The sequence below is a fragment of the Pteropus medius genome, unplaced genomic scaffold (assembly GCF_902729225.1).
Source record: "Pteropus medius unplaced genomic scaffold, Ma_sr-lr_union100, whole genome shotgun sequence".
Taxonomy (NCBI): Eukaryota; Metazoa; Chordata; class Mammalia; order Chiroptera; family Pteropodidae; genus Pteropus; species Pteropus medius.
Window position 1 is genome coordinate 2,099,807 of NW_024342474.1, and position 26,771 is coordinate 2,126,577.

Below are 26,771 nucleotides of genomic sequence, written 5' to 3' on the forward strand. Positions count from 1 at the left end.
CCTTTCCAAAAAGAGCTTTCTGAAGTAGACTCCAGAAGATCTGGAGAGACCTGGACCCTGAGTAACATTTTTGTAACAAAAGCTTCACAATGAAGCAAAGGGAGGGGCAGGTTCAGAAAACGATTGCTCTGAACAACCAGTCAAAGCAGGGAGGGTCATTTCCCCTGAGCACTGACCTTGACCCTGGTTCACCTTGATCAGACCTTTGTCTGGGCAACTAGAGATCCCACCAATCAGTTCTGAGCTCCTTTGCAAGGAATCTTTCTGGGAAGACACTGAACATGAGGTTGTCCCCTCCAGATCATCACTGCTTCCCTGGGGGCAACCTCTGTGGCCTCTCAAGAAGTTCTGTCTCTCCCTGGAGAATCTCCCTAGGAGATAGGTTGAGCCATCTGTGTTCTCAGCTTCTCATAAGGCCACGAAGCATCATGTAGAGCACAGGGTTCTGTGACACAGACAAAAGAATAACCAGTGGGACAGGATGAAAATTAATCCAAAATAAACAAAATAATGGCCAAGAGGAAAGATAGAGGGTCAAAAAACATATGGGTAGATTCTCACGGGAAATACAGTGAGGAAGACACATTTTTCCCAGTCTTCTGGCACCCACAACAGCTGGTGGGGGTTTGTGGATGGTCCCAGGGTCCACTTCTAAGTGGAGAGGAAAATGATATTTTAAAACATTTATAGACTATATTTTATAGAGCAGGTTACAGAAAAAATAAGCAGAAAGTACAGAAAATTCCCACATACTCCACCCCTCCCTGATTTCTCCTATTATTAACACCTTGCATTGGTGTGGCTTGTTTTTGTTACAATTGATGAATTAATATTGATACATTATCATTAACTACAATCCATAGTTTACGTTAGAGTTCACTTTGTCTTGTAAAGTACAATGGATTTTGTCAAATGCCTAATGTCATGTAGCCACCTTTACAATATCCTACAGAATAGATTCACTGCTCTAAAATCCCACTGTGTTCTGCCTTTTTACCCTTCCTCCCCTTCTGCCTACCACTCCTTGGAAACTATTGATCTTTTAACTGTATCTCTAGTTTTTCCTTTTCTAGAATTTCACATAGTTAGAATCATACAGTATATAGGCTTTTCAAATTGGCTTCTTTTTTACTTAGCAAGTTTCCTCGACGTCTTTTTGTGGTATGATGGCTCATTTCTTTTTATTACCGAGTAATATTTAATCGTGTGGATGTACCACAGTTTGTTTATGTATTCACTATTGATGGTCAATTGGTTGCTTCTTATTTTTGGCAATTAAGAATAAAATTACTCTAAATATCTGTGTGTAGGTTTTTTGTGGATACAAGTTTTCAACTCATTTGAGTCAATACCAAGGGACGTGATTGCTGGAGTCTATGGTAAGAGTATGTTTAACTTTGTAAGAAACGGCTAAACTATCTTCCAGAGTGGCCATACCATTTTGATTTTCACTAGCAATGAGTGGAAGTTTTTCCATAACCTTGTCAGCATTTGGTGTTATCAGTGTTTTGGATTTTAGCCATTCTAATTAGGTATGTAGTGGTAGCTCATTGTTTTAATTTGCAATTACATTTACAGTTCAGTTTGAGCATCTTTTCAAATGCTTATTTGCCATCTGTATATCTTCTTTGCTGAGGTGTCTGTTTAGGTCTTTTGCTACCCTTTTGGGGTTGTTTGTTTTCTTATTGTTGGGTTTTAACAGTTTTTTGTACATTTGAAAGCCAAGTCCTTTATCAGATATGTGCTTGAAAAATATTTCCTCCCAGTGGATACATTTCTCCCAGTCTATGACTTGTCTTTTTATTCTCTTAACAGTCCCTTTGAGCAGAAGTTTTTAATTTGAAAAAAATTTTTGTGTATGTAAATTTTGAAATATGAGAGGTAAGAAAAGTAATGGAGAGAAAATGAGGAAATTTTAGAAGAGTGTTGCTGTGACCTACATACACCTCTCAGAATATTTGAGAAATGCAAGTAAAGACTTGAGTTAGTTTTAACTGACTTTGTGTTGTTGGACTGTACTTTTTGAATGTGAGAACTCTGATCGCCTGAACTACACGGTCACAGCTTTTCAGTTCTCTGTGACCCTCGGTAGCTGGGATGAGTATCAAATGAGTAACATATGTAAAGGGCATATGGCAATTAGTAGGGGGGCTATATGTTAATTTCCTTCTGAATAGGAATGTTGTGGGCATGTGTGGCTGCCTGAGAGCAGGTCCAACGCAACAAAATACCATCCCAAAAGGCGGCATTGCTGTTCTTGATTTAATTTCACCCTTTCTACCCCTCTGCTTTGGGCAGGAAAGAGAATGGCTACCCTTTGCAATTTTACAAAGGCTGGCTTAGCATCCTTACTCTAGGTGTCATAGTTTTCAGCCTTCACAAATTACACATACAATTGAGAATTGTGTTTTGAAGAATCTGAAAGAGTTTTGGCCATTGAATTGCAATTTTAATTAATTCGGAAACTACATATTCTACAGTTATGATCACCAAGATAGAATATTAATTGAAATGCACTACTTTCTTTCTATGACAAAAAGGGTTTTCTTCTTCTAGGTAAATGAATAGATTAAATATGATTGCAAGGGATAAAATTTCTTCACTTTAGAAAATATAATCCATACAAGACAACTGATTGGATTCAAATCTTGTCTTTTCCATTTGTTGGTTTACGAATCACCTCTCCACTTCCTCATCTTAAAATGAGGTCAGTAACCCCCATAATTGCAAGGTTGAATGATGAATAAGTCAGATGAGCAGGTAAACTTCTGGACATGGTGACTGGGACATGGATGATGCTCGGCACATGTTCTTTCCACCCGTTTCCCTTTGTATTGCAGGAATTGCTTCTTTTGAACCCTCTGCTGGATAAATCTATTCTTTATCCTTTGGGAAAACCATTTGCTCTCCTATCTCTGTATTTTGCTTCCTTTATTCACTCTATTTTGAGTATATATTCCCTTTCCTCTTCAACTATCTATCCCTTTGATGGCTTTCTTGATACTTTTCTAGAGGGCTGGTCGCTTTAACCCTTCTGATCTTCTTAGCTCATTATGGTATTTAGTTCCAACTTCAGTATATTGCCTTGCATTGTTTATATGCACACGCCTTTTAAATACCTCGATCATATCTCTCCAGCATAACTTCTTTTGTTGGGTCCTTCACAGTGTGTATATAACAGTTTAACATAGTAGGGGGATCACAGAATAATTGGTATTTGGATTACAAATCATCTCTATGAGTTTCTTAAAGCAGTTGCCCAAGGACCTTTCTTACATTGCAATACTTTGCTAATGGTATTTGAATTCCTTTGCAAAATTTTTGTTTTTTAAAAATATTTTTAATTCTTTTAAAGTCTCAGGAAAAAGAAAAGGTTAAATAATTATCATACAAAAGGTGCTTATGAAGCTTTTTAATAGCGTAGAGAAATGCTTGGATTGTCATGCAAAGTCATGCATATCACTTTGTGTAGTCATGCAACTACACAAACTATCACCTAATAACAAAGAAAATCAGGTCCAGAAATGAATACTGAATTCTTTTTTTTGAACTAACAATACTATTATTTTCTTCTAATTTCATTTGTTGGAAGAGAATGATTTTACCCACAAATGCTCCGTATAGTTAACTTAGTGTGCATGCAGAACGATCCTGATTTATGCCACTAGAGGTCACTGTGGTTCTTTAGTTATTTTTTTTTTCCATTTGGCGTCCCTGTTAGTAGGGGAAAAAAGCATTCTGTCACGGTTATTATTTTTAGCAAAGTTAAGAGAAATGTTAAAATGATAGCCTCCTTTTTTAAATACAAAGAAACATTTTCTAGAGCAATTGTACTTCTTTTATAGATTCCATATTTTAGGCCATGACTATCAAAAACATTTTTATTTTACATTGGCAGCCAAAATTTAATTTATTAGTGTGAAACATTATCACTATACCATTTCTTCTGCTATTAAAACAGAATTGCCCCCAGTGCCCCCATGCTTTCTATGGTGTGAAAATAATATAGGACTAACCTTTTCTATTTTTGGTTCAGCTTTTCTTTTTCTTTTTTTAAAGATTGTTTCCTAGCAGGACAGGAATATGGCTTCTAGAAGAACTCTGTAATCAAGTATTAAAATAAATTAATGACACATGAGATGTACACATGCAAGGACTTGCTAAGATGAATGCAGAAATCAAACACTTTCTATTAATGGACTGCTGTGTCTTTAAAAGAATTTGTTCTGGTAAATTTGGCAGGGATATAGACTATGTTTTTCTGTTTGAAAATGATCATATATTAAGAAGTAGAAAAAGGAAGTATAACCCCAATATTGATAGGATGCATGCTGAGTATAACATCATCCAGAATGCTTAAGTGACGTGATAATCAAAGTCCTTAGCTTTCCTACTGGAGTCTCACATACATTTGACTATAAACTAAGAAGCTCTAAATTTTATATTGCTTTGAAACCTCATCCTTTTCTCTCATCCTCTTTTTCTATTTGCAGTCTTGAAAAGTGGTGTCACAATCACCTCACAATATCCTATTTATTTTTCACAACCTGGGTCATTTGGTTTCCTATGTATTTTTCTTCCTATGGCATTATCGCTCAATTCACAGACATTTTCCCCAGCTCAAAATGTATCTTAATGAATCTCAGAGTTGATTATCCATTATTTACCATGGGCCCTAAATTTAGCAGGATTAGAGAGATTAGGATGTGCGCTGCATATGGGAAATCCACTGCCCATTCCTATAACCTACAATATTCTTTAAAAACCTGCATGATTTTTGCTCACATCTTCTGACTAAAATGTGCAGCTCTATCTCCCTAACTTTGCTAAAGGCTCTGCTGAGGCTGTAAGCAGCAGGCAGGATTGACTGTAGTGGACAGCCCTGCTGTGCTATGAGACCTTTCTTTCTCAGTTAGTTGCATTTCTTTCAAACCCAATCTCTGTCCTCGCTTTGGGAGGCCACTTTCATAATTGGGTTTCTTTAAAGTGGGGTGATTAATGTTTGTCTTGACACAATTAACAAGGAATAATTGGCTAGCTAAGCCCCCCCCTTTTTTTAAAAAAGCGCTTTCCTTTTTTCTTTCAAAGAATGCATTCACCTTCCTGTCTGTAACCCAGAATCATTCAAAGCTATTTAGAAATATTTTCTTCAGGCTCTCCCTAGTTGGGTCTTCCATCATTTAGTTCAGTGTTTCTCAAACTTTTAAATTATACCCTTGGAAATACGTACTTTTGACAGGGAAGGGAATATGTCATGGTGTTTTTTGAGTCAGAAAAACTGGACCTGAGCTCTAATTCTACCACTTACTAGCTGTATGACTTTCAAGCTTCATAATTTCATCAAATTAATGTTGATATTCTAATCTTTAAAATGAACATAGTAACAATGGCAAATAGGATAATGTATATAAAATGATTAGTATTCTATGTGGTAAATGGTAAACACTCAACATGTGATAGGTAGTAGTAGTAATAGTGGTAGAAGTAATAGAAGTTTCTGTCAGTACTATTGACATGATACCACAGTGAAGGTGCATTTAGGCTAGAAAGCAGGCTGGGTTCAAGCAGTTTTCTCTGAAGAAAGCCAGTCCATGAGGATGCTATGTGGTACAAATGACATGTGGTTCATTCAACGACTACTTGAGTGCTTATGAAGAGACAGGCACCATTCTGGGTCTTAGGTTTGCAATGGTGAACAGGATAATGTCTCTGTTCTCATGAAGCCAGTATTCTAGTGAGGGGAGACAGATGATAATCAAGAAACCCACTGATAGTGGGAAGTGTGAAATACAACCAGGTAATCAGATCGAGTGTCTGGGAGTGTGAGATAGGGGCTGCTTTAGATTGCATGGTCAAGGAAGGCCTCTTTGAGGAAGCAGCATTTGAACCGAAATCTGGTGATAAGAAGCTGGCCAGGTGAAGAATGGAGGTGAGGAAATGTTATAGACAAAAGGAGTAAAGTACAAGCTTTGAGAGGAATGAGCTTGTTATGTTCAAGGAACAGAGGGTTGGTGAGGCTTGAGCCAGAGTCCGATTATGTAGGACCTAATAGGGTATGGTGGGTAGGTATGGAAGTACACCTCTGAGGTGCTCCCTGTACTCTAACGGGAGCACATTGCTTTCCTCTTTAAATGTGCCTGTTATGGATGGTGAAGCATGGTGCTGACATTCTTCTAGCCAAAGTGGACTTTGATTCTTCCCACATCCTTCTCCTTCCCTTCCCTTCCTTTCCCTTCCCTTCCCTTCCCCAGCTGTTTTCCAAATTCCGCTGAGCCTAGCTCCTCAGTGTTCCTTGAACTTGACCTTGTTTCACATCCCTCTCTCCCATCTTCAGTCAGGTTCTTGTTACTGGGCCTGGAAAGTATCTGTGAGCTGGCCCCTCAGACTCTCTCTCACCTGTTTCCTCTAGTCTACACACTGCTGTATATTAGCAGCATACTCTACCCCCCAACTACATCTGGGTAAGCCACCTTTCCGTCCCATGCCTCCTAATGGCTCCCTCTTGTCAGGGGAATAAAAGATAAAACTTTGTCCTCACATTCTCTATTCCTCACCCAATTTTCCAGCCATAACTTCCACTTCCCATACTCATATTCCTTCAGCTTAATTGAGCTATTCCTAATTCCATAATGATGCTGTGAGATTTACTTATTTATCTTTGTTCCCAAGCCTTTGCTCATATTGTTCTCTTGGATGGCAGGTCCTCCTCTCCAAATCTACCTGTTGTTCAAGGTCTACCTCATATGTCACCTTCTTTATGAAATCTTCCTTGACCTCCAAACCCGAGAAGACCTCTGCCTCTGAACTCTGGAGGCACTTTGCTTGTACCTTTACCATGGTGCTTATCTCCTTAACTTCTGGTACTAACTTGGGCACGTATCCCAGTGTCCTTTCTAACTGCGAACTCCTCCAGATCTGGAAGTAACATTCACTCAGGCTGGTTTCCTTCAAAGGTTCAGCTACTACCTAATACCTTTTTTTTTTTTTTTTTTACCAAGATAACTATAACGACACAAGAATAAAGAAATAAATAATAAATATCAGATGAATATTACCAATGGGAGAGAAAAAAAGGCAGCAGGCACTTCTTATTGGGGTGGTCAGTGGAGGCAGTTTCATGAAGGGAATGAAGCAGAAGTGATTCATGGAAAAATTTGTATCTGCCGAGTCTTGGACTTAGTTAGAATGCAGTGCAGGAAAAGGAACATAGGCTTTCTATTTTTTTTTGAACTGGGGTAGAATTTTATCTGTTACTTAGTAGTTTGATCTTATTAACTTATTAATCATGAGATTATTAAGAGGATTAAAGAAAATAACATATGTAAATAAGCTAATAGTAAGCTAACTTTGAGCGCTTAGCTCATCTAATCCTCATAATGACTCAGGGAGATAATCATCCTTCTCTTAGCATTAGTGTGGCTGAGATAAGGCATGCATGGCCTTTGGCATCATGCCTGGTCTGTGAGAAGTGGTCAGAAAATGACAGCAATTGTTTTCTTGTTGATATTTATTAAAAGGCAACCAGTAATTAACATGTAAATGTTGTCTAAAGGAGACTGACCTGCGTTTTCTCTTCAGCCTGTATGATGAAGCCATAGAATAAATAGGAAGCATCAACTTGTGTGTGTATATGTAAGAATAATGGGGCAGAGGTTAAGTCTGAATTTCTATTCTTATAAGTGTTTTGGTGACAGAATGTTCAAGAAAATCCACTAAATCCACTTTTTCTGTGTTGGCCAATTTCATCCTTTCTTGACAACTCAAAGAGTACATGATTGGAAATTGGCACTTATTATTTTTGTATTACCAAGAAACTTTTGGCTGTTAGAGAATGGGTTACATCAAAATAAACCAGACATTATGTTTTGGGAGAACACATGTTGGTTTTATTGGTCCCAAAGGCTAGTGCAACCTTTCCAGAGATGAGGCTCTAAACTGGCCTCAGCAAATCCTACAGCTAGTCTCTGAAAAAATGAGTTTTGTCTCTTTATGAACTAGTGTTTTTGAACTTCTAATTATGTCAAGTAAGAGTGAAATAAAATAAACAAGACCAACTGGCTCCCACATATCAGTATGACTTCTTGTCACAATTGTATTGGATCAAATATTTTATTTATGCCTGGAGAAAAATGAAAATGTAGACAATTCATTTTGTTCTAGATGAAAGTAATTTGACATTAAAATTTCTTAAAAATTTGGAAATAGATACAACCATATTATGTACTAGAAAGTAGAATGCACATATATATTTAAGATTTTAAAAATGTTAGATTAAACTTTGGCCTTATTTTATTTCAGGCTATTTTCCTAGGCCCTGGAGGGTTGGGTTTCATCATCTTCTTTTTTTTTTTTTCTTTTTAAGTGAATCATTTTAGAAATAATAGATTTAGGTGTTAAGACATTATTAGCTAGTAACACCTTAGCTTGTATCAGCCTTATCAGTTTTGCATCACAGTGAGTGGAAATAGAGAAGCACAGACCCATAGCCTTGGAGGGAAGGAACCTGGTTAATGCTGAGAGGAGAAGGCTCTTCTGTGGAGGCTGAGGACTAGCTGGGGGTACTGGAGAAAAAGGGCATCAGCAAAAGAGTGGCCAGAGACTGAATTACTGAAGACGCAGGTTTCTCTGTGCTCATCATATCATCTTTTACCTAAGATAGGTCCTCACATAACTTCAGGGTGAATTGGGCTCATATTCATTTCCCTTCGCTCTTCTTCCCTCCTCTTCTCATGATGTTCTCTTCCTAAAAGCATGATCTCATGAAGTTGGTTGCCTCAAGATTAGGCACTGGATCTAGGTCCACCATTTGACAGATTCTTAAAGGAGGTCCAACCTCCTTGTTTGCTCCATCTTACCGCACTAAGCCATCAGGGCCAGATTCGTAGGTGTGTGGCCTGCGCAGCTGCACAGGGCTCTGCATTTAGAAGGGCCCTACATTTGACTTTAATGCTCTGCTGTCGCTATCTTGAAGTCTTTAATTTTTGAACAAGGAGCTGTACATTTTCATTTCATGCTGGGCCCACCAAATTATATTGCTGGTCCTGTGACTTAATAAATCATAAGAAAATTTGATTGTAAAAAAAGTCTTAGGGAATGTTGAAAGGATGAGTGATGGAGGACTTTGAGAGCTCCTTAGAGGCCAGCAGGAGAGATACATTTGTGGGAGAAGAGGAGCTTTCCTGGGAATCTTTAAAATACCACATGTACCATAGATTTGTCCTACTTACAGATTATATTGGTTCTGTCTTTAGATATTAATTATTCCTTATCTCTATTCTGAATCTCCATGTTTCCTCTTATAACCTATTCTCTTTTGTTCTATTCTCCCTGGAGTTGCCGACAACTAGCCATTATCTCCTATGTACTTAAAGGCCATTGTAGTCACCCCTCAACACTTTTCCAGGCTAAGAGATCTTAATTCTTTTACCCATCAGCTAGAATGCTTTTTTTTTTTTTTTAAATTGATGCATCCTCAAAGAAGAACAGCTAGCTAGTTCAGGTAGCATTGTTAAAATCAAGGTGCAATTAATTTCACATCTAGCTACAATATTGCCAAGGAGAGGAACAGACAAAGACAGGGATGGCACTATTGAAAATTGCTTTTTGGAATTAAGCTAAAATTAGCTAAACATTTTGTAATTATGAAGTAATTTGAAAATCAAGTAGTTAGACTAAAACATTGATCAGGAAAAGGATGATGGGAAAGGAAAGAACAGAAAAATTCATTGGAAACAGCCTACCCTACAGACCAGAAGGAGTTTTTAAGAGAAAGTAAATTGCTGCTAATGGAAATACCAAAGCTCATTATTTAGACAAGGGCTTTGAGGACAGAAAAAGTGGCCTTGCAAAGACAAGAGGATTAAGTTCTATCCAGTGAAGGATACATCTGTGCCTGTATGTGAACACTTTCCATTCACATATCCACAGGAGATGTAAAGAGATGTATTATATTTTATGTTTCAATTACAGTGTTCAAATACTGAATACAAACAGGCAATATGATTGGATAAGCAAAAAGGGAAAGAAAAACAAAGCAGTAACCAAAGGAATAGGGGCTTGATTTAGTGTAATATCATGTATTCCTCTAGTAATTCACTTCAGAGAGACAGTGATTTAATTCCCAAAATAGTGGCTTGAATACACTCAAGGTAGATACATCAGACTTTATCATTTTTTTCCTAAAATAATAGTTGCATTTATATATATTTCTGAGGTTGACAGTCAGGGGAGATTAAGTGAAATAAAGGGACTTACTCAAGGTGGACAACCAGGCCCCTCCTGGAGATGCTAACGGGAGACCTTGGTGTCAGGTGGAGTAAGGATTTCACACTCACTGGGTGGGACGTAAGGTCTATTACTTACCAGATCCTAGGTATTCACTCCTGGGCACATCATATACAAAAAGCAGTGGAAATACCGACCTAGTTGAGCATTGTTGTGAAAATAAAATGAATTAACAGATGAAAAAGTGCTTTAAGAAGTTATAATGTATATTTTTTTCTACATTAAAAAGGCCATCAATGGTATGAAAATTAGGGGAAAAAATCGACCTCTTTAGGAGATGGGCATTTACTGTGCTCGCTGCTGTGGAGATTCAAAGGGAAACTGGACTGGTGTTTGCCTTCAGAGAACTTCCAATCTATTTGAAGAACAAAAATAATATTGATAGTGGCAAGCGCTTACATTTGTATAGCATTTTACATACCTGAAATTTTGACAGACTGTATATATTCAGTATCATAAGCTCTGTCTAGGTTTGAATCCTAGTTTACAGATAAGAAAAATGAGGGTTAAGGGGGTCAAATATCTCACCTCAGCCTTCTTGTCTGTCGATTAAGGTATGAACAGCACCTCATAGGGCTATTGTGAGGATTCATCGGAACAACAGCGTACATGAAACTAATGACTGGCACACACCTTCAACAGTTGTTAAGTGTTATCACTATATGTATAGATATACATCCTCCAAACTTCACAAAGCTTTTTGTTTATTTATTTATTTTTTTTGCAATAGGCAATTGTAAAAGACTATTGTTCCTTGAAACATTCTTTGAGAAATGAGTGTTTGAAGGCAATAAACACATTAGAAATTCAGAGAATGAAGTGAGCATTCATGGCTGAGGTTATTACAAAAGTCTTCATGGAGGTGAGGGAATTTGAACTGGTGCTTAAAATAGTGTAGGGTTTGGCAAGGCAGAAGAAATGCAGAATTGCCGATTGACATAAAGCATGTGGGAAACAAAGATGGACAGATAGGACTAGAATATGACTGAATTCCTGGACAAGGCACTTGGATTTTATCTCATGGTTGGAGGGAAGCCATTAGTGGGATTTAAGATATGATAATCTGATGTTTTTATCCATAGTGAATGGATTTTAAAAGGTATTAGAAATGTCTAGAGGTAGGGATATTGGCTGGGAAGTGATTGAACGAGATTTGAGTCCCAGATCGGATTGTTGGGATAGAGACATAAACTGGGAGAGATGTGAAGGATTAAAGAAAAAAGCAAGACTAATAGGTGGGTGACTGTGGGATTTGAAAGTGGGGTGGGCAACAATGACTCTCAGGTTTTACATTGTGGTAATTTGAGGAATCATGTCCCTTAACATTGCCTTATTCTTTCAGTGATTCATTTACCAAATATTTTCTGAGTGCTTACTATGTTCAGGACACTATGTAGGTGCTGAGATTTTTTTTTTTAAAGAGCAAGACATGGTCTCTGTTCTCAGAGTGTTCACAGATTTGTTTCTGTTTGCAGTACCTATAATTGTGTGTGTTGATTGTTGTAATGTAGGCAGAAAAAAAAAATAAAAGAGAGTAAACTGGGAAGCATTTATGGAGGAGGCAGCATTTGAGCAAGGTCTTGCCCATGGCTAGAAATTCAACAAAGGATTGGAAAGCACCACTTCGGAAATATAAAAAGTCGAGAAAGTAAGTTGGTGGAGGTTGGGGAAGACATGAATTCTGTTTTAGATGAATTAAGTACAAAGCCATAATGGAACACCAGAGTGGAAGTGACTGGCAGGCACCTGGAGAAAAGGAACTGGGAAGGAATCTTATTTATAACTAATCTGCCAAACGGTTAATGAGCCATAGCTTGAACACAGAGCTCTTGTGACAGAGCTCTCCTTACCTCACACTACAGTTCATTGTATTGCCAAATAGTTCCAGTGCCAGGGTTTGAAACTGGTCCTTAAGTGAGTTGCAAGCTTTAAGAGGTGTTCAAGCAGAAGCTACCTTGATTAAAGGGCTATTGATTAAAGGAAGAATCTGTGAATACTGCACAGGGTTGTCTGAGAGGAGAGCTGGCAGCCAGGACACTGGCAGGGAGGCTAGTTCTAATCATTAAACATTTTTCTAACTCTGCATTGAGTCATAGTCTTCCTCACTGGTACTTTCATTTATAAGTCTAGTTTAACTTGATTGGAGCAACGTGGAATAAACCTACTCTATCTCTCATATTACAAGTTCTACATTCTTTTAGGGTCTTCCTTTTTTATAAAAAAAGGATTTTGCCCTAGTTCTTTATGTACCATGGGATATCATTTCAACATTCTGATTCATTCACTCAAATATTGGTCAAAGCTTATTTGTAAATATTTTATTGGGGTGTATGACCTAGGGTCAGAAGTGAGGGATAAGGAAGCCATTTGAAGAAAGAGTCAATAAAAGATGTATTTTCCTGTTGGACACTGCTTGGGGGAACAGGATGCGCCATTCCATGGCAAGGCTCAAGGAGCCCTGTGAGATGCGTCTCAGGACCATCTATACAAGGAAAGCATTTATCTATTGTCTCCCATCTTCTATGGATCAGAACTTTGCCCGGTGGGGTGTTAACTCTTCCTCACTCTCAGGTTGCAAATGCCTGAGCAGGAATATCCTCCCCAAACTAACCTCTTCAGCAGAGAAGACCTGAGGAAGAAGCAAAAGGCATGAGGCTGGATCCGAGGCAAGTGCTGTCAGTTACATTTGTGGAAGTTGATCTGGTCCTATGGCAGTGGTTGGAATTAGGGAAAAGTAGGACCAGGAGATAGCAGATGCATCTGCTATCCACCAGGCTCTCTGCTGGGCTCTGGATGTGCTCCAGTCTCTCTACATTTCTTCAAAGCTGCTGCTCAGAATTAAATAAGCCCTCCAAATATAGTCTGTCTAGAGAAAATTTTAAGGCAGAGAGGAAGGGAAGAGTGAAGGCTGTGGAAAAACGAGTTAAGATGAATATATCACAAATAATTGACACATACATTCTCCTTAATTCTCTAAACATACCTTGCTACTCATGAAGTTCATCAACAGATACCTGAGATTTACCAGATACTATACTGGGTGGTGGAGGTTGGGAAGCATCTTGACCATTAAGGTATAATCTTGACCTTTAGGAGGGCTCAGCCTACTTGAGGAGGCTGAAGAAGTAGCCAGGTAATTAGAATAAGGTGAGATGGGCTATGATGGATGGAGAAATGGTGGAGGGAAGAGTGTCTTTAACTTTCCGTCAGGTGGATGGGTCATAGAGAGCATCTGAAGGTTTTGGGGTGGTCTGGTTCATCATCATATGTGCCAATATGAAGAGACAGAGCGCACAAGGGATTCCCTGTGTTCAGGCTGAGGTGTAACCTGAACTGCTGGCAAAATTCAACCGTCCTAGGATTCCTGGTTTCAAGTCAGCCGTGAATCCACTAGATGTTCCATATGTTAGAAGCTACATTCAATGCATTTCATTTTGAACAAATACTCCTAGTTTAAAAATTGCAACCTTTTCCTTATGCGTGTATTTGAATATTGTGAGCCACTGTTCTATCTCTTAGGAATCACATCTTTCCCATGCTATCTTATGAATCATTGTTTCATATTTTTCCAGGGTACTAAAAGAGATCTTGACTGTAAAAGGTTAAATTGAAGATGAACTAGGGTATTTTTTCTTCCTTTTCCCTTGGCAAGAACACCACAGAGCCTTTGTAAACAAAAGCCAGGATGCAGACAGTCTAGGAGCAGTTTCAGCTGAAAAAAGTACAATTATTTTTCTTAACATGGTGAATTGAAGAATAGCTCAGGAAAATAAGGAGCAGGTGGCTGCCGCAGCCTGGAGGGCAGAAGGCCTGGTATGAAGACAGAGAGCACTTGCGGCTTGTCACGTGCTCCCACATATCACTTTAGCCCTTGGACAGAGGGCAGCTCTGAGCCTCCTGTCTTCTGCTCCCCCTGCAGTCCTGGGCCCCCTGACAAACATATGGGAAGAATTTAGAGACAAGGGAAAAGCCCAGAAATCTAATGTGGAGAGAAATTATGTGGCTAACAGCTGGAATTCATGAAGTTCCATATTAAGTGAAAGATTGATAGCAAGAAATTCAAAACACCCTTTCCCAAAAGACAGACAAATTAATAGCTTGAGGACAAGAAAGACTTCTCAAGATTCTTGGCTTCTCTTTAAATACAACAGAAATGCTTACGTTTGTTTTTATAAGGGATAGCTATGATTATATTTGTCATAAATTTGGAATTATTGAAGTCAAGGATGAATATGGTAAAATGCACTAAGTGCCAAAAATGAATCTAAAATTGGACTGCATGCCCATTTTACTTTAGAGTCTTTCTTATTGAGGTATGTTGATATTAAATGAAATAATTATTTATAAAGATTTTTTCATCTGTTATCTTATTTAGTCCTCCCCGCACATATCAAGAAATAAGAATTTTATAACCTCCCTATACTTAAGAGAAAATTGATGCTCAAGAGATGAATTTGCCCAAGATAAATTTGCATGTGATGGCAGACAAGAACTTAGACGTAGATCTTCTGCTCCCAACACCCATGGGTGTATCCACTGTACTAGGAATCATAAATCTGGATGAGTTTTCAAATTAGCTCTGGAGCTATGTACATTTACTAGTTTCTGGAGTGGGCTCTGGAATCTACATGCTTAAAAATCTCTGAAGTGATTCTGATGACCAACCCGGTTCAGTACCCACTGTATTAAGATAAATGAAACATCATTCTCTCACTAATCAATATGAATTCTTCTTTACTCTAGGATGGAAGTGAGCAGAATTTTTTGAAGGTTAGCAGAGCCATACCTTGGAGGCATTAGAATCCATCCAATTATGAAGCCTGCAACAATTTTGAGTTCGGTTTGATTACTAGTGTCTGGAAGCACATGATGTAGGGAAACTAGATCATAACAAATAAAGTAATATTTCCCAACCTTTTCCTGGGCAATAATATACCTTTAAAAGTGCTGGGACACAGAGGGGACTGTCAATATCAAAGATGTGGAGCCACAGGTTGGGACCACCTGGATGAAAATTGGAAGAGTCAGTTGACCATCAAAATACAATACACTTAAGCTTTCAGTTTCTGGAAAGAGTTGACAAGTACAGTGAATATGGAAAACAGCCAGGCTCCTATCTGACAAGTAGCCAGGTTAATTCTTCCTAAACATTTCTGAACACGAGCAGGTGATGTACATGCTTTGATGTTTGGTGGGCTTAGTTTTAAATCCCAGCCGTATCACTTAGTGACCTTCGGTAACCACTTACTCCCTATACATGTATGGAGAGTAATGATACTTTCATCGTACAGTATTTAGAGACTTGAATGAAAAACTGGCTAGTAAGTCATTAATCTAGTTCCTGTAAATAGCAAGCACCATATTAATTGCAGTGTTATTTTTGTCTCTTACATCTAAGAGATCTTTAATCAGTAAAGAATATAAACGCTTTAATGATATCCTAAGGAAACCAGATTTCAAACGTGGAAAAATTCACTGTAGTAAAAAGCAAGAATAATATCATAATGCAAGAGGTCCTATCTTAATCAAGTCCTGCTTTCAGCTTCTAGATACATGTAGGACAAGGGGCAAGCATTTGAACATCAGAAACTGTATCTGCATGGGGGAGCAAGAGGGAAGTGCGTTCAAGAATTTGGAAACCAGGGAATAAATGTGCCCTCTGCACCTAGCAGACTAGTTCACAGACTTGAAAGACACTTTTGAGAATGACTTTAAATAGAGTCAGCAAGACTGGACTATAACCTAATTAACTATATTAACATATCTAAAGACAGAACTTATCATTCGGAACTGCAGTTGGACAGCAATGGAAGAACAGAAAATGGAAAGTCAGAGAGGCAAATACTGGCAAGTGCTCTCCTAAAACTACCCAGGGGAGAAGGAGGCTTAGCTGAGGGACTTTGAATATTTCTTTTCCGTTGGCAAGAACGCTGTCATGGTGGGATGTCGATCTCTGGCTCTCTTAGCCCAATGTCACCATAGTCAAAGCATGTGACTAATTTATTTTGTATAGATTCTATACTTTTCATGAAATGGTCTGATTATAATTTATCTCCCTGCATAGTTTGCTTATAGAGAAAAAGAACACACCAGGCGGAGGATGTTAATAACCTACTGCTACTTATATTTCTCATGGTAAAAAAATAAGTTGGTTTTCTGGTTTATACTTCAGTCTTTCGTAAACACAGTAATCCTGAGTCAGCCTCCCTTAGCCTGATCATCCCTGGGCCTGAGTTTTGGAATGTGCAAGGTTCACGCCAGGACCTTGGGCAGGGATGAATCGAGCAAGACAATGTGTGGTACCTGAATCGAGCAAGACAATAGTGTCTCCTTCTGGTGGCAATGCTGATCTTCCTGTGACTTTGCCATACACCTCTACTCTAATCTAGGAAGAGAAACCACATATTGGGTTTCAAATGAATGGGAAGAGTTTTTTCCTGACTGAATTATAAATCAGCTTTAAGTGATAATGCTTTTCAGAGAAGATAAGTATTCTTTTCTCTTCGCTAACCAGGAGTCTGGATTTTTTAAGGTATCTGTTTAAAATCTCCAATTACTCTAACGATAATTTCGAAATACCACAGGCTCTGCTAATGTGTTTCTTCATCATTTAACAGTTCCCAGTTGTCGGTTGTGAGTGTTGGTGTAATCATGTGTCTCCCAATAACCCAAGGGGCACAGACACCCAAACACCTGAAACCGTCCACTGAGGAGACCTGGAGTTAGACTTACTCCTAGAGGGGAAGATTTCATTGTGTCATTTTGCAAAGTAACTGTCACTGCTTGCTAATTGGCCCCTGGACCTCCTCCCTAGCCCCTACACTGAGCAATGTTTTTAAAGTGTCTACCTAAATACGTCACAGTTAAGCTCAAATCCTTCAGTGGCTGCCTATTGCTCTGGGTTAAGTCTCAACTCATCAGCATGTCTTAATAGGGCTTGTGGGTCTGTCCTTTGCTAACTGCTCCAGCCTTTTTCTTCAATATTCACCCATCTCATTCCAATAGATCTACTTTATTAAAAATTGCACTAGCCTCTTGGCCTTTGCATGTACATTTTCTTCTCTTTTTTCTAGTTGCTTAGAAAATCTTTACTTTTTTTCGTTAAGATGCCTCTTCCTTTGGGAAACATGAAATTAATTCATTAAAAATATTTCTTAAGTATTTCCAACCTACCAGACTCTATTCTAGGTGCTTGGGACACATTGATGAACAAAACAGGAAGGACTCTACTTACCTTATCGGATACTAATGGCCTATTCACTTGTCCTGTTTCCTCTAAACTGCAAGCTCCCTAAAGACAGGGTATGTGCTTTATTCACCACTGTATTCCCAAAGCCTAGAAGAATGCTTTCAGTAAAAAAAGTGAGCAGCCCTTAGAGAAAGGACAGCAAGCTTTTTCTGCAAAAAAAGAATTTCTATGAAGTAAATATTTTAGAATATTTTGGTCCATCTGGTCTTTGCCACAGTTCTTTAACCTTCCTGCTTTAACATAGTCAGAGACAATATGTAAGGAAATGGGCATGAATGTATCCTGATCAAACTTAGAATACCCCTAAAGTTTCTTCCAGGTTCACAATTCTCTATTTTATCTGTTTTGTTTATTACTATACTCCTAGCATCTAGAACCATGTCTAAAACATAGTAAATACACAACAGATACTTGTCAAATGGAGGCATTAGAGTACATTTAGACAGATTTGAGTTTGAATCCAAGCCAGTATGACTTCAATATCCATGATCTTTGTATGACATCCTTGCTGGTTGTTTAGTTGAATATGGACATTGGGGATCAGAATTATCAAACACTGGGAAGCCCAATTCTGGTCAGTTAATCTAAAGTTGTTATGCTTCTTCTAATCTTGAGATGACTTCTCCAATCAGATCCCTGCCAAAATTTGTTCGTCAGCCCTGAACAATGATAAATCCCTCTTAATAACATATTAGAAATTAGAGAGTGGGCAGAAGCACAGTACTAGTTGGTAAATCACTAGTACAAATAGGTATGTTGCAAAGGGGGAAATACCTTTAGGATAAAGAAGTGGTACAGAGAGAAGTGCAACTTACTTTATAGTAAGGGGAAGGATCGAGGAAGCCTTCAGAAATGTGGAGAGGTCTGAAAAGGATCCCGAGAAGGTTCACATTCCTTTGCATGTGTCCAAAATGGAGAGGCAGAGCACATGAGGGATGTGCTTAGACTGAGTTGTAACCTCAAGTGCAGGCAGAATTAAGTAGAGCCAGAATTCCCAATTCCTAGTCATCCATGAAACCACTTGATACTGCTTATGCTAGAAGCTACATTTTAATGAATTTATTTTAAACAGATATTCCCAGCTTAACCATTGCAGCCTTTTACTTATGTGTTTATTTGAGTATTTTAGGTTATTGTTCTCTCTCTTAGGAATCCTATCTTTCCATAAATCACTTTTTTTTGTGTGTTCTAGTATGCTAAATGATACCTTGATTTTAAAAGGTTAAATGGAAGATGGAATATAGTAAACTGACTGGACTTTGCTTTGTGAACTCTGCAAAAGTGTCGAGTCAGCTGCTTGAACTGTTCAGTGGAACAGGCAGAACCTGTTGCTCTGCAGCCTGAATTCATTCCTAGTGTCTTTGGTTCCATATTGGTTTATGACCAATGACTAATGCTTCACCCATGAGTCATTAAACCTATTCTTCACTTTCCTGGTTCTCTAATATTCTTGGAATTCCTTCTTGTGTCCAATGGTCCAATGCTTTAGCCTGGTGTTCTGATGACTGAATGAATAGAAATGGCAATAAAAATGGATATGTGATGTAACAATTCAAAATGCAATTCACTTTAGAGAAGTCTTCTTAGCAAATCAAATTCTTCCCAAACCATTTCAAATCCTTTGAAATATCTGAAGCGTTCAGTTTCCTTTCTACCTTCATGAAAGGTCAACAAATATAGCAAGAGTATCTGCTAGCTCTGCACATACTTTGCCACAAAATTCAGACTTTATATAGTAGCTCTACTTTCTATTGCTCTTTATTAACTGCAGTTATGGTGGTAGGCAAAAGCATGGATAATTTAATATAGATAATAGCTGATGAATATGCAAGTGTTTGGTTGAGTTAGAAAACTAGCACTTTAAAAGAAATAGTGAAGTGCTATTGATGGCTAAACTTAGGATAAGAAGAAAAGATGTCCTACTTCTTGACTACTGCTCAATTCCCTAAAATCCACATCATTTTAAGAGCTGCTATTTTCAAAGAAAGAGCCAGCAATGGCCTGATAACTATGGAAGAATGTGGCAGACTAGGTGGAAGGGAGGTGACTTGGTGGGGGAAGGAAATAGGTATAAATAAGGCTTGGAAATATTCTATTTGCAGGGGTGGGGCAGGCACTGGAGGTAGGGAATGGGGAGAAGGTAGATTTAGCTGCTAATGCCGGCTGGCATTTAGCGTTCTCCATCCAATCATAAGATCTAAAGGGTATAGCTTAGGTAGAAAGTGTCCCTCAAGCTGAAGTAATTGATGAGTATTCTATAAGCAGGCAGGTGGAGCACAGTAATAGAGAATCCAAACATATGTGATGTTCAGGAGTTCAGGCAGGAAATGTGCAATCATTCTCTTCTGGAGGGGGCTAGCCTGCGTACCTGACACAGTGAATGTGGCCCAGGTGACTTTTTGGAGGTGACATCTGAGGTCTCCAGTTACAATGAAAGGGTGGGAGGTATGGACAGATAAGTGACTGTCACCAGCATGATCTGTTACAAGGCACAATCCAGCATATTCAAGTGCTACTCTGTTAAGTCAGAGTTATAGGTGCCCTGAAGATTTGTGCTCTGGGTGGATTTTCTCAGTTGGTCTGGAGAGGTCATGGATTGTGGTTCGCTAGACATTATTTTGATCTTTTCTTTTTCCTCAGTGTGTGGTGTAGAAGAGTGATGATGGCAGCAGAGGCAGTGACCATAATGGAGGAACTGGCCAGAAGAAAATGACTATTGGGGTAGGCAAATTTTATCTATTTATTTTCAGTGATGGAGATAAGGGATATACTTTAAAAAGTATTACACAATGTAAAATTAATCGAGTAACTGAATAGTCACATAGTGTAGATTTCTTAAAAAATGTGCCACTAAAAATTCAGCTTACAACATTTATTGACATGTAAAACAGTAGTTAAAATTGCACTGACCTTCTTCTTGGAAACTTAAACCCCTCTTTATGTTATATTAATGAAGCTCAGCCCTCAAATATTTTCTCCTCACTTTTCAAATAAAAATAATACAATTTTATACATTATAACTCGATTTCCAAAAGGGGGCTGCAGGTTTGCTACTGGGGAGACTTTGTTAAGAGAGTTTCTGCAAATTTGGGGCCACAAGGCCTAACAATTAATTGGTGAGATCCACTTCAAAAGGATGACAACGTTAATGCAAGAAAGTTTAACCATTTACTGACATCCACTATTGGGAGAAATTAGCCTCAGGTCTTAAAGGTAAATTGGGCCAGTCATGAAGAGGCAGATAAATAGAGTCTATCTTTGGAGACTGAATGTGTCTGAATGATCACAGGCATGAGAACGTGAGGTTATGGTTAAGATTTTGTGAATTAAATGATGACGTTTCTTGTAGGATTTCAAAAAGTCAGGTCACTGTAGTTGAGTCATGCTCAGTAATCGTGAGCTTCTAAGACTAAATTGCAAGGTGAGCGCAGTTGACGACATGATAAAACCATTGATTCATTATTTACCCAAAGTTCTCTTTCTTTGTGATTTCTTACTAGCACATAGCATTAACTCCTACTGTCAAAACCTAGTTTCACAAGTGCCCAACCAAATCAATCTTGGGTATTGATCATTCAATGATTGCTAATTGCTGTAGTTTAGAATTTGATTCATTAGTGTAGGAAAATAAAAAAAGGTCTGCTTGTTTTATGCTGTATATGTTTTTGTAAGGGAATGCTTTTGCTATACTAGGTATTCATTTTTTTTAATGTAAAATAAGCAGGAAAAAGCTTTTAAAAATGTTATGATTTGTTGACATTAAAGTTGAAGTTGCCTTCAGGCTGCATTAACTTATATATCTTTTAATTCCTCTGTTTTAATTTATCAGCTGCCTCTGTGAGAGACAGAAGACCTAAGTTTTAAACAAGATTATCTTTTCTGATACTAGGCAACTCATCTTATTCTCTCTAGAGCACATTTTCATAGGAATAAAAGGATGTATATATTTATATATATATTTAAATCATCAGTTGTGTCTTAGGTTTTACAAATGCAAAGGAAATATGGAAAAGGAAGGGCAGGAGACTGATTTGTTGATGCAGATTTCTGTGACAAAATCTTTTCATTGTTGGCTAATCTTTTACTAGTGTAAATGTGAAAATGATTTCACGGGTAGAGAAGATAAATTTTCCTTGGCAATTTACAGGATCGACCTTTGTTGGATACCCACTGAGACAAGGGATGACAGTTTAGTTGCAATGATTTGCTCTTTGGAGCAGAGGCAACATTGTGGCCAACTTATTCACATGAACCTAGAATTGCAATAGGAGGGGGAGATTTGCTCAGGAGAGGCTAATCTCGAATGCCTAAGATCTGGGGATTTTAAAATGCAGCTTTGTGGAGCCAGATTTGAGATATTTTGAAACAAAAGATTTTTTTTTTGACCCTAGGATGAAACCTACAATATGTGGGTAAATGGTGGCTCTAGATTAAGAACATTACCTACTTTGCAAGATAACATCATCCACAATTTGGTTCAGTAGTAATATCTTTAGAGTTCAAAGTTTACATCTGTTGCTGCTGTTAGGAGATGTTTTATTGATACACATATGCGGGCGCGCGCGCACACACACACACACCCCAGTCCATGTTTCCCACACTAACCAGACAATTGGCTATTATTTAAGACTGTATTATCTAATGTCATGGCCACTAGCCACATGTGGCTACTGAACACATGGAATGTGGCTTAGTTTGAATGGAGCTGTGTTGTAAGTATAAAATATAGACCAGGTTTCAAAGACAGTATTAAAAAAAAAAAAGAATAAAAAATAACTTAATTTTCAATATTGATTAAATGTTGAAATAGTAATATTTTAATATGTTGAGTTAACTAAAATATATTATGAAATATAATTTCACTTGTTTATTCTCATTTTTCTGATGTGGCTACTATAAAATCCACCTATGTGGCTTGTAGCCTATTACTATTAAACAGTGCCAGTTTAAGAATGTACGTCATGACAAACAATCCTCTGGAATTCCTTCCTGAGCTGTGAAAAGTTTACTGGCACTCCAGTCACATTTAGGGATTCTATCCCTGTTGTCTCCTCTGGGGCTCCTCAGTAGCACCCAGTCTCCTCTGAGCCATGATTATTGCCAGTTTCCATTCTCCTGCCTTCCTCACTCCATATTTGATCCGCCCCTCTTAGCTATGGCTTCTGCTCCTGTCCTTGCTTCAAGACGTGGCTGACCGCTGATCCTCTCCCATCACTGCTGAGTGGGAGAGGAGAGAAGGCTTCCCTTCTGACTGTTGCAAACTCCTTTATCTACTTATTGTCTTAAGGAATCAAATAGTTTGGCTATTCCTTACAGATTCCCTGATGATAGAAGTTACTCATTAACTTTATTCTGATAGAAGATATTCATTAACCTTACTCTTAAAATTTATTATTTTGGTAAATCTTGCTGTAAATTCTCTTGGGGCTAAGTTGGAAAATGATACAGATATCATCATGCAATGGATTACACTCACATTGGTTCAACTTTGCAATGGATTACACTCAGATTGGTTCAACTTCTCCTTATTTACCATGTGCCAATTTCTTCCTTGTTCCCTTTATTGCCCAGACTTCAAGGCCCAGCTATAATTCTCCAGAAGTTAGTCATATCCTCTTTCTATGACAGAGTCATGTCCTGACTTTCTGGAATGTGCAGAAAGTACCAGCTTAAGCCCTTATTCTGGGACAATTATTGCATGTGGTGTCATTAACCAATAATGGATGCCAGTTATCAAATATGGATTAAAGTATAGTATCAACTTTATACAAGGGAAGCTAAGTTACATGATGGTGGCTTGGCCTCTTATCTCATACCCTAGTTGAAATTTGCCTATCAGTCTTGAGCAGAGAAGCTAGGGATTATTGGCTGTCCTGGTAGAAGAAAGATACTGTTTGGGACAAGAGGCAGAGGGGCAGAGAACACCCAGCATGAGGGCACATGAACCAAGACAGCAAAATAATAAGATCTGTGGCTAATGTGAGTTTTGATGCTGTGACCTTAACCCTTGGTAAACAAGGTCCTGTGAATTTCAGATGCTCCTTGCCTCCCCTGTCAGATAAATTGTTCCTGTTCCTATTGGAAGGAGTGAATGAGTGAGTGAGTGAATGGATGGAAAGTGGGAACCCAAGGGTTCATTCCTGTACCTTCTTTCTGGAATTAGAGCAGAACTTTCTTTTCTCTATGTCCTGTGAGGGAGAAGCAAGCAATTCCCATACTACACAGTGTAGAAATTAAATGACAATGTCATAGACTATCAGAGTTGACAGGACTTGAAATTCTGTCTGGTTAGACATTACCGTATAGATGAGGAAACAATTCCACAAACGTGAAGTCACAGAGACCAAAGGAAGCTCCCCTGTAGTGTCTCTTGCATATTAACACCCCTTACATGACCCTGTCATAGAGAAGAGGCTATGACAAAAAAAACAGGCTTCCAGTTTGATATAACTTACGCCTTAGTAAAAAGTTGGCATCCATGCTTTTGACTTCAAATATTTGCAAATTTAAACATACAATTAATAATGAGTTTAAAATTCTGGCATATGAAAGAATTTACACTTTGGTTTGGCATATTTGGTGTGGATTTACACGCAACAGGAGAACTAACCCAACAGAGAGATTTAATATTTTGATTCCACTGTCATAACTTTACACAGACCTTGAGCAACAGATCCTCAGGAGGAAGGATGTCTGGAACTCAATAGCTCTGTTCTTATAGAGAATTGGGTCTGCTGAATATTTTAGCCAGACTCTGTGTGTTGAACAAAGTATCTGACTGCAATAATATAAAAACCACTAATATGAAGGACAGTTGCTAGTAAAAAGGTTGACTTAAGGAATTAAAAAGAAACATGTCTCTAAACTTGAGTTTTGAAGTTTAAAGGTGGTGTACATGTGACTATAGGTAGAGTGATTAGTGGCACATGCCTCTATACTTCCGCATCAGTTTATTTATTTGTCTAATGTAATAAATACTACACTGAATTATAATAATTTGTTTACATACTCTTTTACGCACTAAACACATATGGAGTATCTGCCACATGTCAGTGCCAGGCTGGGCACTGGGGAAAAGTAATAATTTGTATTTCACTTATTGTATTTCACTTATTGGCCTCTATAAAAGATTTTGGTTAGCTCGATTGCAATCTTTGGGTCTCCTCAGTTTTCTCATCTGTAAAATAGACAGTAAGGATTAGATCTTCTTTAATATCCCTTCAGGTTCTAAGATATATGTAAAATAGATGTTTTTCAGGTTTTGGAGGAACCCAGAAAAGTTTATCCTATCAAATAGCTTGAGTTCCTCTGCCTGTCTCCCTCAAACTACAGTGTCTTAAGCAGAGAAGTGCATTTCTCTCTCCAAAGGCAGGAGGGAATGACCAGTTTAGACTTTAATGATAGTTCCGCAAGGTTACTAGGCTCCCAGACTTAGGCATCCACTCTCCTCAGCCATCCTGAGCACAGAACTTCCAGTTAAGATGGCTGCTGGAACAAGGATGGCCACATTCAGTTGCAGAGAGAGCTGGAGCAAGTAATCTTCTGGCTGGGAGTATTGCTGCCCTCAATAAAACATGGAAGAAGAGGATAGTGGTTGATGGTATATTCAGTGATTGTTTTTCAAAGTGCACTGGACCAGTTAAGGAAAACTTTATTCAAAACTATTGTGATAGTAGAGAGAGAGAGAGAGACTCTGTTGCAACAGGAAAAAGAGATTGAGATTAAGTCTGCCGAAACAATAGGTGGAAGGATTTTTAAACACTGGGATGAGCTCATCCAAAGTACTGAAGGATGCTGGGGAGGAGGTAGGTCATTGCGATTAGGCTGTCTGTGTTTGTTAATTGTCACTTCTGGAAGTTTGGCTCCTACCCTCCCACAGAAACTGGAATACAGGGGTGCTATCTTTTTTGGTGATTACATTTCAAAGGGATGACTCTTCAGTCCTTGAGAAAGACATCTCTGGGTTGTAGAAGGTTTATATCTTAAAGGGACAGAGAAATAATGTACAATTACAGCTTTTCTAAAATAAATGCTCTAGGAAAAGGGGGTGTTCAGGGCCTATAACTGGGAAGAGCCTGTCTTTGAGATTAAGTCAAACTGAGGGGGACCTTAAAGGCCATCTTGGTCTTGCCTGTGCCATGAAATTTACTCATTTGATGCAATTTTATATACAACACTAATATCTTAGAAATATTTTCTTCATAGGTAAGATAAGCTTCAGCCCAAATTACTTTCTAAAATGTCCAAAATTCTTAGTTCATAAAATCTGAATAGATAAGGTTTTACAGTACCTAGGGGTAGGGGAGAGCCAGGAATGCAGTTCACTAAAGTGTGACTACTACAAGCTGCGATGTGAACAAAGTCTATTGGACTTTATGATTTCAGAGTTTCAGTTTCTGAGAGCAATTAGAAGTCACTTACACTGTGTACAAAAAACTTCATCACTGGCTGTGCCTAAGAACAGGCTACCACACACTCCTTTTTCTGGTTACTCTCTATTGATGATTGAGTGATTCAGGTTGCTGCCTAATTTGAGTCTGTTTTCCTTCCCTCTAAAGGTGACAAGCTCTAATTTTATTTTATTCTTTGTAAACTTGAAAATGAAAGGTCCTGCATGGACTGTGTGGGAGATGTGGTGTGTGCCTTTGCATTCAAGGTGAGCAGCACATAAATATTTTCTTAATGTGCTTCAGACATGTTCAGAGGCATAAAGAAAGGACTGGACCTGGCAGGTTAGTGAGCGTCCATCTCCCTTCCTTTGCATTGATTGAAACTGCCTTACTCGAGCATGCCTTTTGGAATTTTGAGCAAACTAATTTTCTATGTCCCCAGGAGCTGATAGTTGTCACAATTCCATTTCAGATTTTTTTTTTTTCCTAACGTAGCAGACCTCATTGTCAAGCTATTTCTCTGCATCAGTTTCTATCTCATTTTTTCTTGGCTAGCCAGGCCAACCCATGAGATCAGACCCCAACACATGGCTGAGGTGGAAAAACAAAACCCAAAGAATGACTGTGTTTACATTAGGATTTTACTCTGTGAAGTTACATTTCAAGAGATGTGATTTAACATTTAATGTCTCCAAATCCATGTAATAAGTTAAATTATATTTTTGACTGCATTTATTAATATTTTTACTATTTCATGTGTCTAGTGTTTACCCACATATTAAATATTTTAGTTACTTGTTTTTGCACCCTACATATTATATACTACTTTCCACATTTAAAAAATCTCA

At 38.2% G+C, this 26,771-nt stretch overlaps 1 long non-coding RNA gene across 5 annotated transcripts in view; it reads right to left on the minus strand.

Moving 5' to 3' along the window:
* Window positions 1-18,767, minus strand: part of LOC120604983 (uncharacterized) — a 30,921-nt gene extending 12,154 nt beyond the window's left edge. The window contains exons 1-5 of one of the 5 annotated variants that reach the window (XR_005653470.1): window positions 18,349-18,572; window positions 4,017-4,101; window positions 3,606-3,714; window positions 562-651; window positions 177-445 (exon numbers count right to left, since the gene is read on the minus strand). This is a non-coding gene — a long non-coding RNA (uncharacterized LOC120604983). Of the gene's footprint in view, window positions 1-176; window positions 446-561; window positions 652-3,605; window positions 3,715-4,016; window positions 4,102-18,348 lie in introns of all 5 variants that reach the window. The other 4 variants (XR_005653472.1, XR_005653469.1, XR_005653471.1 and 1 more) reach the window with 4 other exon arrangements.
* Between the last annotated feature and the right edge of the window lie 8,004 nt (window positions 18,768-26,771).